The sequence below is a fragment of the Ambystoma mexicanum genome, chromosome 10 (assembly GCF_040938575.1).
Source record: "Ambystoma mexicanum isolate Mex_15411 chromosome 10, UKY_AmexF1_1, whole genome shotgun sequence".
Lineage (NCBI taxonomy): Eukaryota > Metazoa > Chordata > Amphibia > Caudata > Ambystomatidae > Ambystoma > Ambystoma mexicanum.
The window spans coordinates 492,186,121-492,199,303 of record NC_090932.1 but is presented as its reverse complement, the minus strand read 5'-3'; positions in this window follow the sequence as shown (position 1 = coordinate 492,199,303).

The window sequence follows — 13,183 nt, the reverse complement described above, 5'->3', positions numbered from 1 at the left end:
GTGAGAAAAGTCTCACTTTGAGATCCACAACAGGGGAAAAAAGACACTCCTGACCCTGTTGCACATGCCGCAATTTCGGGTTTCCAACATATAGGCAGAATAGGGGCGGGACTTTCTGCAAAGGCATTCAGCTGTTCCTCTACATTCCCCCTTCTGGTTAATTTATCAACCACTCCTTCACCAGTCTCCACAGCTTGATATCCTCTCGAAAAAGTGCTTCTTTGGAGTCCAGACCTTTCCCACTCCCTTCAGGGATCTTGCTAATTTTACATGTTCATCAAAGCTCTAGGTCATGTGGCTGCATTGTCCATTCAGATTACAGTAGATCCATCATTCCACGTACTTCCTGTGATTTCTTGAATGTAGGAACTTCATTCCCTCAGGTGCTAGGATGCTGGCCTCTTTATATTTTCTGATGTCTTCATCTGTTAAATGCTTTGGTCCAAACCCTGACTCGACATCGATGATGATTTTCATTCCTACAGCCTTCTTTGCTGTCTTCTTACACTGTGTGATTATTATCCTGATCACACACAATCCAAACATCACCATCACCAGTATTTCTCCCAGGAACTTGAAAATATTCACCATCCATTGTGGAACCCATGAGAAGATATACACAAACCAGCTATCATCCGCAATATCTTCTGTCTCATCTTCCATTTTGTTGTGCAGCTTCATCAGCAACGTTATGGCCTCTGTCAATGTCCCATTCTTGGCATCATGAGAAGTTATGAATGTGCAACATTATGGCGCAAACACCTCCATCCATTACTGTGATCATATCAAGGACATATCTGTTCTGGAGTGTCATCAGTCTTATGGCCCTCAATTCATCCTTCATCACATTTAATCCCTTTATGGTAGTGTTGATTGTTTGCAGGAGTTCCCATCTGGTAATCTGTAACCATGTGGCGTTGGCCATCGTCTCGATCCCTGGCATAAAGATAGTTGTGAAGATTGAGGCAGTCTTGCTGACCAGACTGTGCTCATATGGAATAGCATCAAAAGCTTCTATCGATTAAGCAAAGCAATAATTCTCCCTCATTGTTCAATTGTGGAATTCAAGTGATCTTCTCATCAAATGGGCATCTGCTTTTGGAAATTTACCAATGTTCAGGTCACTCTTCTGAATCACTAATGCTGGAGCATGGACAAGCACTAAGGAACACATTCCTCCCCAATCCTTGGGCAGTTTCATGTAGGCTCTGGACCCACAAGCCCAATATCGATCCATCAGGACTGCTGTCACTGCTCCCATACCGGACACATCAACTATAGTTTTGCAACCTATGTTATCTCCCACATGCCTTCTTCCTTTTCTTTGAAAGCACAGTGTCCATTCATCAGTGGTATTACAAACATTGGGCCTGATTTATCTTCTACCCATGTCAGCAGCTTGGCATGTTCAGCCCATGACTTTTAAACACTCATTATTTACCTTTTGTAATTCCCGCACATATTCCTGTTTAAATAGATGAGCTACACAGAACATCAATCAGTCTTCCCATCCTTTCTTGGACTTTACTTGTTCGTAGACTAGCATCTGGGTTCTTTACCTGCATCCAGGCATCCAAGCTATCTCTGCCTTTTATGGACAATCGATTCTCTTCATTTCTGTTATGACCACTTCATCCTGTCCTGCCCTAGGGTATGTGAGCATCTTGCTCTTCCATGCAGGCTCCATTTCCATCTGTGTAGTCTTGATATAATCATCCTGGAATGGAAATTACCATTTTGATCTCCATCGTAGAATGGCCCAATGTCCTTGGAACTCTCCTTGAGTCATGCATGCAGCAAGATGGACAAGACATCTGGCAACGTACTCTGGTATTTCTCTGGAGATTAAAGTTTGGGCAGCACTCATGGCATAAGGTACGAGAGCACAAACGTACCAACCGTCCTTAGATGTCTCTCTCCCACCTTTTTCATGTGTTGATACCACATGTTATTACCCAAGTGTGCTGTACTGTCTAAATATGCGTTGATTCCATTATCATCTTCCTCTTCATTTCTCCTGTCTCTTCCCCTTAAAATGTTAGCAGCCCATGGAAGCAACTCTAAAGCAGCTCTGCTCTGGGCAGAAAACACTTGAGACCTTGACTCCTTGTTACAGGGTAAATCAACATTAGTTCCTGCATTGGGGAGAATTAAAGGAACTTCTGCCTCTTGTGGATCATAATAGAAAATATGAATCAAAATAAACAAAAGAACACAAAGCATAACTATGCATATGTCTATTGCAAACCAACATATTAGTCCCCACCACTTCTGTCATTCTGGTATCGCTTGAGATTGCTCATTCTCTGAAATCAAATAATTTTCATGATTCCTCATTTTTTCTATGCTCAATTAAGGAAGGAAAAACACTACTCTGGCAACTGTAGTATATTTGGCACTTGTAGTAGTTCCTCTACGATTGCTATAAGCAGCCTCCTTATAACAGGGCTATTTTTAAGATCCTTTGAAAATGTGTGGATATCCACATATCTTCTAACAAGTGTAGGATAAGCTCAAAGTATAAACACAAAAATAGCAAGTACGATATGATGCACATTACTATACGGGGAGAACCATAAACTCAGTTGAACAAGTATTCATTAAAAATTAAATCGGGATACTGCTCCCGCTTCCAATTATCAGAACCAAACTCAAAATCCAGTTCAGGAATATTTGTGATGTATCAACAACTTTCTAAAGTTCATTTTCAAAGAATTCTGTGGCTCAAGAAACCAGTTTGCACGCCGCTCTAATATCTATAAGGAGTGTCCAGGGCGAGCCACAGTCCAAATGCAAATCTGCATTTATTAGTCAATCTGTTGGTTTATCATCCTTCTTCCTCGTCATCGATCCAGTCTGCACACGCTGAAATTCCTCTTCTTGTCTTGCTTATGTATCAAATTCTGGGGATGTAGAGCTTGATGCGTTCAGGTAGATCCATGCTTGTCTGCCTTGAACTTTTACTGCTGAGGGAGTAATGTCCTCCACCACATAAGGTAAAACAAATCTTGGCTCATGCCACTTCCTAGTGAAGATTCTGCGAATTATAGTGTCAACAGCAAACATACTCGGTGCTGGTAGTAATTCTGACAATCCGGTTGCTGAATGGTTTTCATCTGTGTTCTGAGACCGACCCCCTGGATACTTAAGTTGAAATGAAATGACAGAGATACTAGTGGTCCTATATGTCAAATTTTCATTTAATTAATTTCCTAACATTTTTGCTGTACTCTTGGCATCACTTCTATTCTTCGATGGAGGAGTTAAATGCATTCTCATTCGCCTTCCTGTCACTAGCTCGCGGGGTGTGTTCAGGCATATTTGTGATGTATCAACAACTTTCTAAAGTTCATTTTCAAAGAATTCTGTGGCTCAAGAAACCAGTTTGCATGCTGCTCTAATATCTATAAGGAGTGTCCAGGGCGAGCCACAGTCCAAATGCAAATCTGCATTTATTAGTCAATCCGTTGGTTTATCGTCCTTCTTCCTCGTCATCGATCCAGTCTGCACATGCTGAAATTCCTCTTCTTGTCTTGCTTATGTATCAAATTCTGGGGATGTAGAGCTTGATGTCGTTCAGGTAGATCCATGCTTGTCTGCCTTGAACCCTACTGGGAGTCGTAGTGCCTTAATAAGCCTGTCCAATAATGATGCGAGCTGCACTGGAGTGTCTTGCGCTCTGAGGTAGACACTCCTTTTCCAATGTGCTAGTCCTGCGTGTACGGTTGACGTCACATAGGCGGAGTCACTGTACACTGTCACTTCCTGCACTTCATATTTTTTAGTGCAACAATAAGCCCTACCATTCCTGCCACTTGCGTTGAAAAGTGAGACGTAGTCTTGAACTTGTTACAACCTCAAATTCACCATTTGCTCTATGCCTCACTACAGCTGTGCCAGAATGCCTTTATTCACTTGTTTGATCAATTTTTGAAAAACCATCAATAAAGAAAACTTCCCCTTCTGATAATGCATTCAATTTTACTTGCGGTATATCGTCATAAAACTCTATATAATTCAGGCAGTCATTCACATGCTCGTTCTCTGCCACTGGCTCAGCTACAAAGGTGGCAGGCTTCACTATTTTACATCTGACAAATTTAATCGCTGGATTTGATTTCATTACTTCGTATACAGAGCTCTCTGAGATGTCAATGTACACTTTGGTTTCTCCAAAATGGCAAACAAAGCATGCTCTGCAAAAAGCATCATAGAACGTACCATTACAATACTTGTAGATTTGTAAATTGTGAATGTGGCGGCTGCCAATGACTGTTCACAAGGAAAATGTCCTTTCATAACCAGGTCTAAAATCCCACTGTAATATGCCAGAGGTTTGCACCCTAATGTAGTCCTCTGTGTAAGAACTGCTGTCATAACAGTCCCATTGGTTTGTGAAAACAAGAAAAACTCTTCAGGATAATTGGGAATTGCTAAAACAGGTGCTGTACAAATTGCTTTCTTCAATTCTTCAAACCCTCCCTCCATTTCCTTTGTCCATTCTATTTTCTCTTTATTCACTTCTGCTTTCGTTAGAGCCTGCAAAAGGGGTCTTGTGTATGAACCATAATCAAACACCTATGCTCTCACATAATCCCAAAAACTGTTGCATCTGTTTCACCCTGATTCGTTTTGCAGTGTTCATCATCGCTTCAGCTCTTTCAGGTGTTACCCTATTTCCCTCATGTGAGATCAACTGGCCTATGTACAACACCTCTTCTTGAAAGTACTGTAACTTCCCTTTGTCTTCCTTTTGCCTACCCTGTATCTCTTGTCTGCAACAAATCAAATGTCATCTACATACTGTATCACAGTGCTTTTCAAATCAATATTGCATAGGCCCATCTTTAGGACTCTGTTAAAGATGATGGGTTCTCACAGTACCATTGAGGCAAACAAGTGTGTTTCAGACAGATTTTAAGGAACGTAAATGAAGTCAAGTCGTTTGAGTCCTTGTGCAACGGGATTGAGAAAAACGCATTCCTCAAATCAATCACTGTAAAATATTGTGCTTATACTGGTATACTAGATAGTATTGTTGCTGGATTAGGAACTAAAGGTGACTCTGCCTCTACAATCTGGTTAATAAGTCTCATATCTTGTATAAATCTCCATGACCCTCCCTCAGGTTTTTCACAGGCTACAACGCAGTATTACATGATGACTCTGTTGGAACCAGAATACCTTGCTCCATCAGTGCTGAAATAGTATCAAAAATGCCATCATCTGCCTCTCGAGACATTGGGCCTCATTACAACCTGCCAGTCCGGGACCGTGCAAAATCCGTGACGGCGGTAAAAACGTTTCCGTGTCCGCAAGGTTGCGGAAAAACCGTCCGATTACATGCTGTCGGTCGCGCGCACCACACGGACTCGGAAACGTTGTTACCCCCGTCACGGAAAACCCCACGGAAATGGAAATAACGCAGCCACAAGTGGCGCAAAACCCGTTTCCGCCTCCGCCGCCACGGAACCGGAAATACCATGATCGCCAAAACAGGAAACAGAGAGGCGGCCATCATATAAAAGCACAATCCATTGCCATCCAGAGCCAGCACAAGCACAATCCTAACTCTGAGAAGCCAAAAGGGACCACCAGCATGTCTGCCAGGATTCCTGCTCAGAGGCAGCGCAAACAGCGCTTCAGCGAGGCGGAGCTAACCGTCTTGGTGGAGCACATTGTGGACAATGCTGAGATGCTGTTCAGCGCCGACCAACGGCGTGCCACACAGCAGCGGAGGAAGGAGGTGTGGGCCGAAGCTGCACGCAAGTGCACCGCTGTGGGCGTGGCAGTGAGGAGCGTGAAGGACTGCCACCAGCGGTGGGACGACCTGAGGCTGAGGGTATGCAACCTCATTTCCACACACCGCCAACGCAGCAGTGGGACAGGCGGAGGACCCCCTTCCCCACTGAGGCTGCAAGCATGGGAGGAGCGTTGCAGCAGCGTCCTCCACCTAGAGGGAATCCATGGGATCGGGCAGGCTGAGGCAGGAGTGAGCCCACCTGCAGATGCCGGTAAGTGCCCAAACATGAATGCCACATGTAAATATGCAGTTGTGAGTACTGGGCCAAAGGACCCATTAACAACCCCCCCCCCCCAGGCAGTGCATGTGTGGGTCAAAGGACACATTAACAACCCCCCCAGGCAGTGCATGTGTGGCCCAAAGGACCCATTAACAACCCCCCCTCCCCAGGCAGTGCATGTGTGGCCCAAAGGACCCATTAACAACCCCCCCCAGGCAGTGCATGTGTGGCCCAAAGTACCCATTAACAATCCCCCCCCCAGGCAGTGCATGTGTGGGCCAAAGGACCCATTAACAACCCCCCCCCCCCAGGCAGTGCATGTGTGGCCCAAAGGACCCATTAACAACCCCCCCCCCCAGGCAGTGCATCATGTGTGGCCCAAAGGACCCATTAACAACCCCCCCAGGCAGTGCATGTGTGGGCCAAAGGACCCATTAACAACCCCCCCCCAGGCAGTGCATGTGTGGCCCAAAGGACCCATTAACAACCCCCCCCAGGCAGTGCATGTGTGGCCCAAAGGACCCATTAACAACCCCCCCCCCCAGGCAGTGCATGTGTGGCCCAAAGGACCCATCATGATCCGTATGGCAACCAATATCACTGAATGCAAACACCAGCAATCAGATGCATGTGACTAACACTATTCAATGTACAATCTTAATGACGCATGTGATGCACCCATCTGCCACCACAACAACACTAATTGCATGCCCTTTGTGTCCCCACAGCCGTTTCAAGTGACAGTGATACTGCACAACAGGCCAGCCAATCTGCACCAGCAAGTACACTAGCCACCGCCACCACACAGGAGGATGCTGCCGGCAGTTCTGCACCTCTGGCCACATTACCAGCCACTACAGATGTGCGGCCCACCACCACCTGTGTATAGGCGCATTACAAATACCATATCATATCATATCACCACCGACATCCCCACTGTCTCCACACTGGCTGAGTCTAGACAGGTGCCACGGGAACCTATCATGGCCACCCAACACAACACCGAAGGCAGCAGCACTGCAGAGGGGGCGGCCTGCAGTGATAACAGTGCCCCGCAAGAGCACTCGGAAATGGGGCCACAGGGTGAGATGCCCACATTGGAAGACCTGAGCTGGGGTTCAGCCCCACTTCACTGGGGAGTCCCATGAAGTCGCCCACCCCATCCATGGCCGAACTGAACGCCCGCATGCAGCGGATGGAGGACCAGCAGGCTACCCTCACCCAGCTGGTGGAGAGGCAGCTAGAGGAATCCAGGTTGCAGAGGGAGAGCTACAGCGCCTCAGTGCGTCGCCTGTCGAGGTCCATCGGACGCTTTGCGAACACTATAGTAACCCTTGCACGCCATGTGCGGGAGGGCAACGACCACACCTCCAGGCTTGTAGAGGCCATGTTGGTTGGCCAACAGGCAAATCTGGCACGGATGCCCTCAATCCCAGATTCTGGCCAATCAAACACAACCACCCCATCCAGCTCCACTACTGCCAATCAAAGGAGGCGCTCGAGTAGGCTAACGGGACCCTCGGGCAAGGTTGCACAGGCACAGAAGCGCACACGGAAGTGATGGCATGTGTGTGGGGCAGTGCAGGACACATGTGGACTACAAGGGTGTGAGAGGGGTGGGCACGTTTGGGTGGTGGGGTAGTTAGTTTTGGGGGTTTGAACAATGGGCTCTGGGTGGGGGTGGGCACGTTTGGGTGGTGGGTGGCCCCGGGTGTACAGCTTCCCTAACCAATGCACCTCCTTCCCTGTTGTTATTACATCAATACATCACAATTTCAAATCAAGACATACATGTGTGGACATTGATCATTTATTTTGCTGTGCAACTATTAATTCATTGTCGTCACCATGTTTGTGCATTTCTGTGAATGTGCTGTGACTCAAAAGTAAATGCGAATCAGGGCATCCCGTGCTCTCTGGCCATCATTTGGACCCCCAGGGGGAGGCGGTGCCATCCCATCCCCATCTCCATCCCCATCCCCATCTCCATCCCCATCCCCATCCCCATCTCCATCCCCATCCCCATCTTCCTCATCTGCGTCTGGTGGCATTGGGATGTTCCTGCGCAGGCATATATTGTGCAGCATGGCACATACGAGCGTGATTTTACCCGTCTTCACTGGGCTGTACAGCAGTGATCCGCCAGATCTGCTCAGACAGCGGAAACGGGCCTTCAGCAGTCCAAATGTCCTCTCAATCATTCTACGTGTGCGGATATGTGCCCTATTGTATGCCTCTTCATGCCTGTTCCTTGGTCTCCGTACAGGTGTCATCATCCATGGCGTGAGTGCATATCCCGCATCACCTACATGGGATGTAGATGGGGGAACATGTCAGTGTTTGTGGCATCATATCCTCATCTGCTGCTGTGCATTCTTGTATCATCATTCATTCATGCATATGTACCATGCAGTGTATGGAGGTATGTTTTGGGCATCACGATGTGTGTCGCTGACTGCATATGGGCCTACACATTAACTTGCATGTTTACTGTGCCCTGCGGGTGACATTTCATTGTGTGCATGTCACGGTGCAGTGCTGTCCACACATGGCAGAGTGACTCCACTGTACGGAAGTAGTAAATACACGTCGTCTCATTTACACGCCTCTCGTGCTTTTTGAGGCAGTGTTTCAATTGAGGGTGGGTGTCTGCAGTGGCACAGGGTTCATGGGACAGTGACGGGATTGGCTGTGCCAGCGTGTGCACGGGCACATTGTGGTGCCCTGTCATGTCTTCCTTCATGATGTTTGGCATCCGCTGTGTATTTGGTAGATGGAAGGGGGGTGATGCATGTGCGGTCACAGCGGCACACTCACAATGCTCATTGGCCTGGACACACACACACCACTCCGACAGGGTTGTAGCATCGTCAGCTGTACTCACCCAATAGCCATGTGCTTTGTCCGGCATAGCGTTCCATGTACCGTGGCAACGTGGAATTCCGCAGTACCATTGAGTCATGTGATGAGCCTGGGAAACGTGCGCAGCAGTGTGTAATCAGTTGCATGGCATCACAAACCATCTGACATTCAAAGAGTGATAATGTTTCCTATTGCGGAACACCGCCTCAATTGCATGTGGCACTGTCAGCTCGACGTGGGTGCAGTCAACTGCGCCTATGCAATTTGGCATGCCTGCTATGGCATGGAAGGCCAACTTGGTGGCAATGACCTCGGGGAGGGTGCGGGGTAGGGCTATGTGTTCCGACACATGGCGCAAGAGGGCATCCAGTACCTGTACCAGGATTTTGGAGAAACAGGGTTGTGATATGCCGTGCAGCTCACCAACCGTGTGTTGATAGGTGCCAGTGCCAAGGAAATGCAGTACTGAGACAACCTTCAAGAGGGGGGATGGCGGTGGGGGTGTCAATTAGGCAAGACTGACCGACTGGGGTAAGTATCCTCCCTCCACCCCCGTATGCTTTCAGTCCCTCTGGCGCCCTCTCCTCACCTTGTGGTAGAATTAGGCATGCGCTCCGTCCTGCCTTCTTTGCAGGGGCTCGTTGTCTTTGATGGGCGAGTGCTGTCCAGTTACTTCACTGATGCTGGCCCGTTTGATATTGTTCAGGTAGGTCTTATTGCTGTTCTTTAGTTTCATTGCTATCCTGCATGCCTTTCTTTGTTTAAAATGTCTCTTTTTTCTCCCTTAGGTATGCAGAGCTTCAGCGCGGTGAACTGGCTTGGTTGAGCCCCGCTGGTAAATGATGGCGCATTAAGAGCGCTATGATGCGGTAAGTAAACGCTATGCGCAGTGCTGCAAAGTCTTGCCTTTGCTAACCTGTGTTTTCCTTCCTTGTAGATCACGGTGTTCTTCAGCGCAAGTGGAATGTCCGGAGTGGTGCCAGCCAAGAGGCGACCAGCCAGGTAAGCCTTTTGAGCAGTTCGTAATTTGTAAATGTCTCTACAGCTTTCTTTAATGTTGCCTCTATCTTCCTCTTTCAGGTCGTTCTGTCCGGGAGGCGTGCAGATTCGAGGAAGCTGTTCTCAGTAGCTGCGAGTGTTTAAAGATGAAGACTGCAGGTAAAATGCTGCTGCTAATGATGTTCCTTTTTTCTCCTTGCAAGTTCTGCTTCTCCAAGGTTCGAGGGAATAGCTGGACATGGTGAGCGTCACTTTGCAAGCTGCAAACTAACACAAAGCATGTTCTGCAGTCAGGGTGGGGTATATATAGCCCAGGTAAAGTAGTAGCAAGGAAAGTAGTTCCAGGCCTGCCACACCCAAAACACTAGACCGCATTGCTTGGTTCTTATGAACCAAGCTATGTGGATGCCTCCATGTTGGCTGACAATACAATAAGTAGTTCCCAAGCACATTGTTGTTCATGGTGTATGAGCCTGGCGCCATTAGCGCCAGGACTGGCCCCATGATGGCTTTTGGGCGTGGGTTGTGACACTTCCCAAAATATTAACTGGTGTCTGTCGTGAACTCAACTATGAAACAGACATGTCACACTCACCTATAGAGATTGGCAATTCATCAGTAAAAGGAACTCGACATGTAGCTTCAGAGAATCCTTGAGCATTCATGGCATTTCCCGACATTGGATATTTTCCCTCTCATACATGAACGAGTTGCACCAGTGTCTACTAGAAACAATAAAGATTTGCCCACTACCGTCACATCAACCCATGGTTCCTCTTGGCGTTGTGGTGTCACAGATAGTACTGAACACATCAAGTCACCCTGTGAGCTGTCCTATTGTGGATATATGCATACCCCTGTACCTGTGAAAGGATTCCCTCCTACTATAGTGACACACCCTTTTCTAGGTTTCAGAAATGATCCTGTGTTTGCATTCTGCTGTAGCTGCATGGGGGCATGCTGCAACTGCCCTTGGGGTGGATTCAATGGTGCTTGCTATTGTTGCTGTGCCTGTTGCATTTGCAGCGCTTCTGCCTTATACACTGTCTAATCTTGGGCGAATCCTTCCCTAGCTTGTGAGTTATATGCTGGAGGATAAGCTTTACCCTGTCTTGAGAATTGTCCATTTTCTACATACCCTTGACTTTCGCATACGCACACAATGTGCCCTGTCATCCTACATGTGCAACATATAGGACGACCCAGTCTGACTAGCCCTCCATGGTTGTAGTCTCTGTGAGCATTCTGATAATCATTCATCACATTCTGAAACCCATTTTAGTGTTTTTAGATCCACCCCTTCCTCTGTAACCCATAGCTGTAGCTTGTGGTACAAACCCATTCCCTCCCTAGTCCATCGGGCGCTGATTACTCGCCTGCGATGTACCCACTGTTTGCTGTACTCCTACTCCTTCTCCGTTGTCAATACCGCCCCTTCTATGTCATACTTTGACAATTTCTTCGGAACTAATTTGACTTCCTCAAGTTTTCTAACATCCTCTTTCTTCTTATTTTTCTCCTGTAACAGCCGGCAATGTTGCACTATAGTCAACTGCATTTCAGCCCATGGCTTTGCTTCCATTCCCACTTGCTTCTTGATTTGCTTCTGTACCTGCTCAGGCAATCCCTGACATTAAATCTGATAAAATACTGCCACTGTTTTTCCCCACCGTTAAGCTGGGGAGTTTGCACCTTAAATTATCCCTATCCATCTGTGCCATGGAATGTACTGCAGTCTTTCTCCTCCTTTTTCCAATAAGGGAAACGGTGTTAATCCTAATCTGCAATCGGCTCCCATTGTCTACCTATCCATAGTGGGGACAAAGGTTCCTTATCACCTTCTTCCTGGCAATGACCTTAACCTTCTTACATATGGCGATGACTCTCTCTTCTTGCTATATTATAGTCCTTTAGGGTGTTATGGATAGACTATAGGCTTCCTTTTCTTAGGTTGCTCTAGATCACACCATCTTAGGTCTTTGTCTGCCTGAAAGCCTCCCTCAGGGGCACATGCACCTCCTCCTTCTCCACTGAAGGATTCTCTCTCTTTGTCTAACATATCTGGTCCCCAACAAGTGTGACTCTTATCACCTTTGTCTAATGTCAATCTACTTAAAGACAATGTTCTATGCTCAAGACTGAATGGATTCTTCTCTTTGTTTCCTGATTGGAAGATTAGGGTTTGATCTCCCTTCCCTTGTCTTCCCGTTTTGCCACCTTTTCTTAAGTCCTGATAGGCTTTATCAATCATATCTCAGATACTTCTTATATCAAAGTCCTCTTCTAGAGTTACTCTAGATGGCCCTGACTTTGCTCCCTGTGACAGGAGGAACTCTTCTATTCTGCCCCATTGTATTACCAGCCTCGGCTCCATTCATTCCTTTCGTATGCTGTCAATATTGCCCTCCCACAGACTCCTCTTTCTTTCCAATTCTTCATCTACTTCTTTTTGCTTATTTGCTTCCCATCTAACTCCTTATTCTTCTTGTTTTATATCGTCTCTCCTTACACCTGATCTTCTTTCTTACTCTCTTCTTCATCTCTGTATTATTCTATCTCATAATTTATGTGCTTCCTCCTCTTTTCTCTTCCTTTCTTGCTTATCCTGTTCTACTATTGCTTTCTGTTGTCATACTTCCTTTGCTCCTCTGCCCTTTCTTCTTTATTTTTTTGCTCCTCCTGATACATCTGCTCTCTCAGCTGGCTGCTCTTCGTTTCATGCTCATCTTCTTTTAATCTCTTTTCTCATTCCCTGTCTTTCCTATCCTGTTCGTCTTGATCTTCCCTTTGCCTGACTTCCTCAATGCTCTTCCCATCTAGCTTGAGTAATATCTGTCCTCCCACCCATTCGTTCTGTACGAGCGTTACTTCATCAGCTTTATCCTTCTCTCCTTTCCATCGCTTGATTTCTAGTTCTGTATCTGTCGATACATTTGATCACCCACATTTCTCTTCCCTGTTTTGTAAGACCATAAAGATCTCCTCTTTTCTCTTAGTCTCCTCTGGACTATTGTCACTACTATAAGCAGGTGGTTTGTATATTAGATTACTATAAACCGTTGCCGCTTTCAGTTCCTTTAACGGATACAATCCTACGTTTTCCATGCTATCGCCTTTTACCTCAGACGAGGCAAGGGGAGCAAAAGGCTTGACACCTTCCTACTTACACTGGTTAAGCATACACTGCTCAGGTGGCGGGTCTTCTCTCTCTTCTTGGTACATTTTCCAAAGATCTGAAATAGCTAATCTGTTCTCCCATTGGCTGTTCTCCTTCAGCAAACTCAAGCAAGGACCTAGTC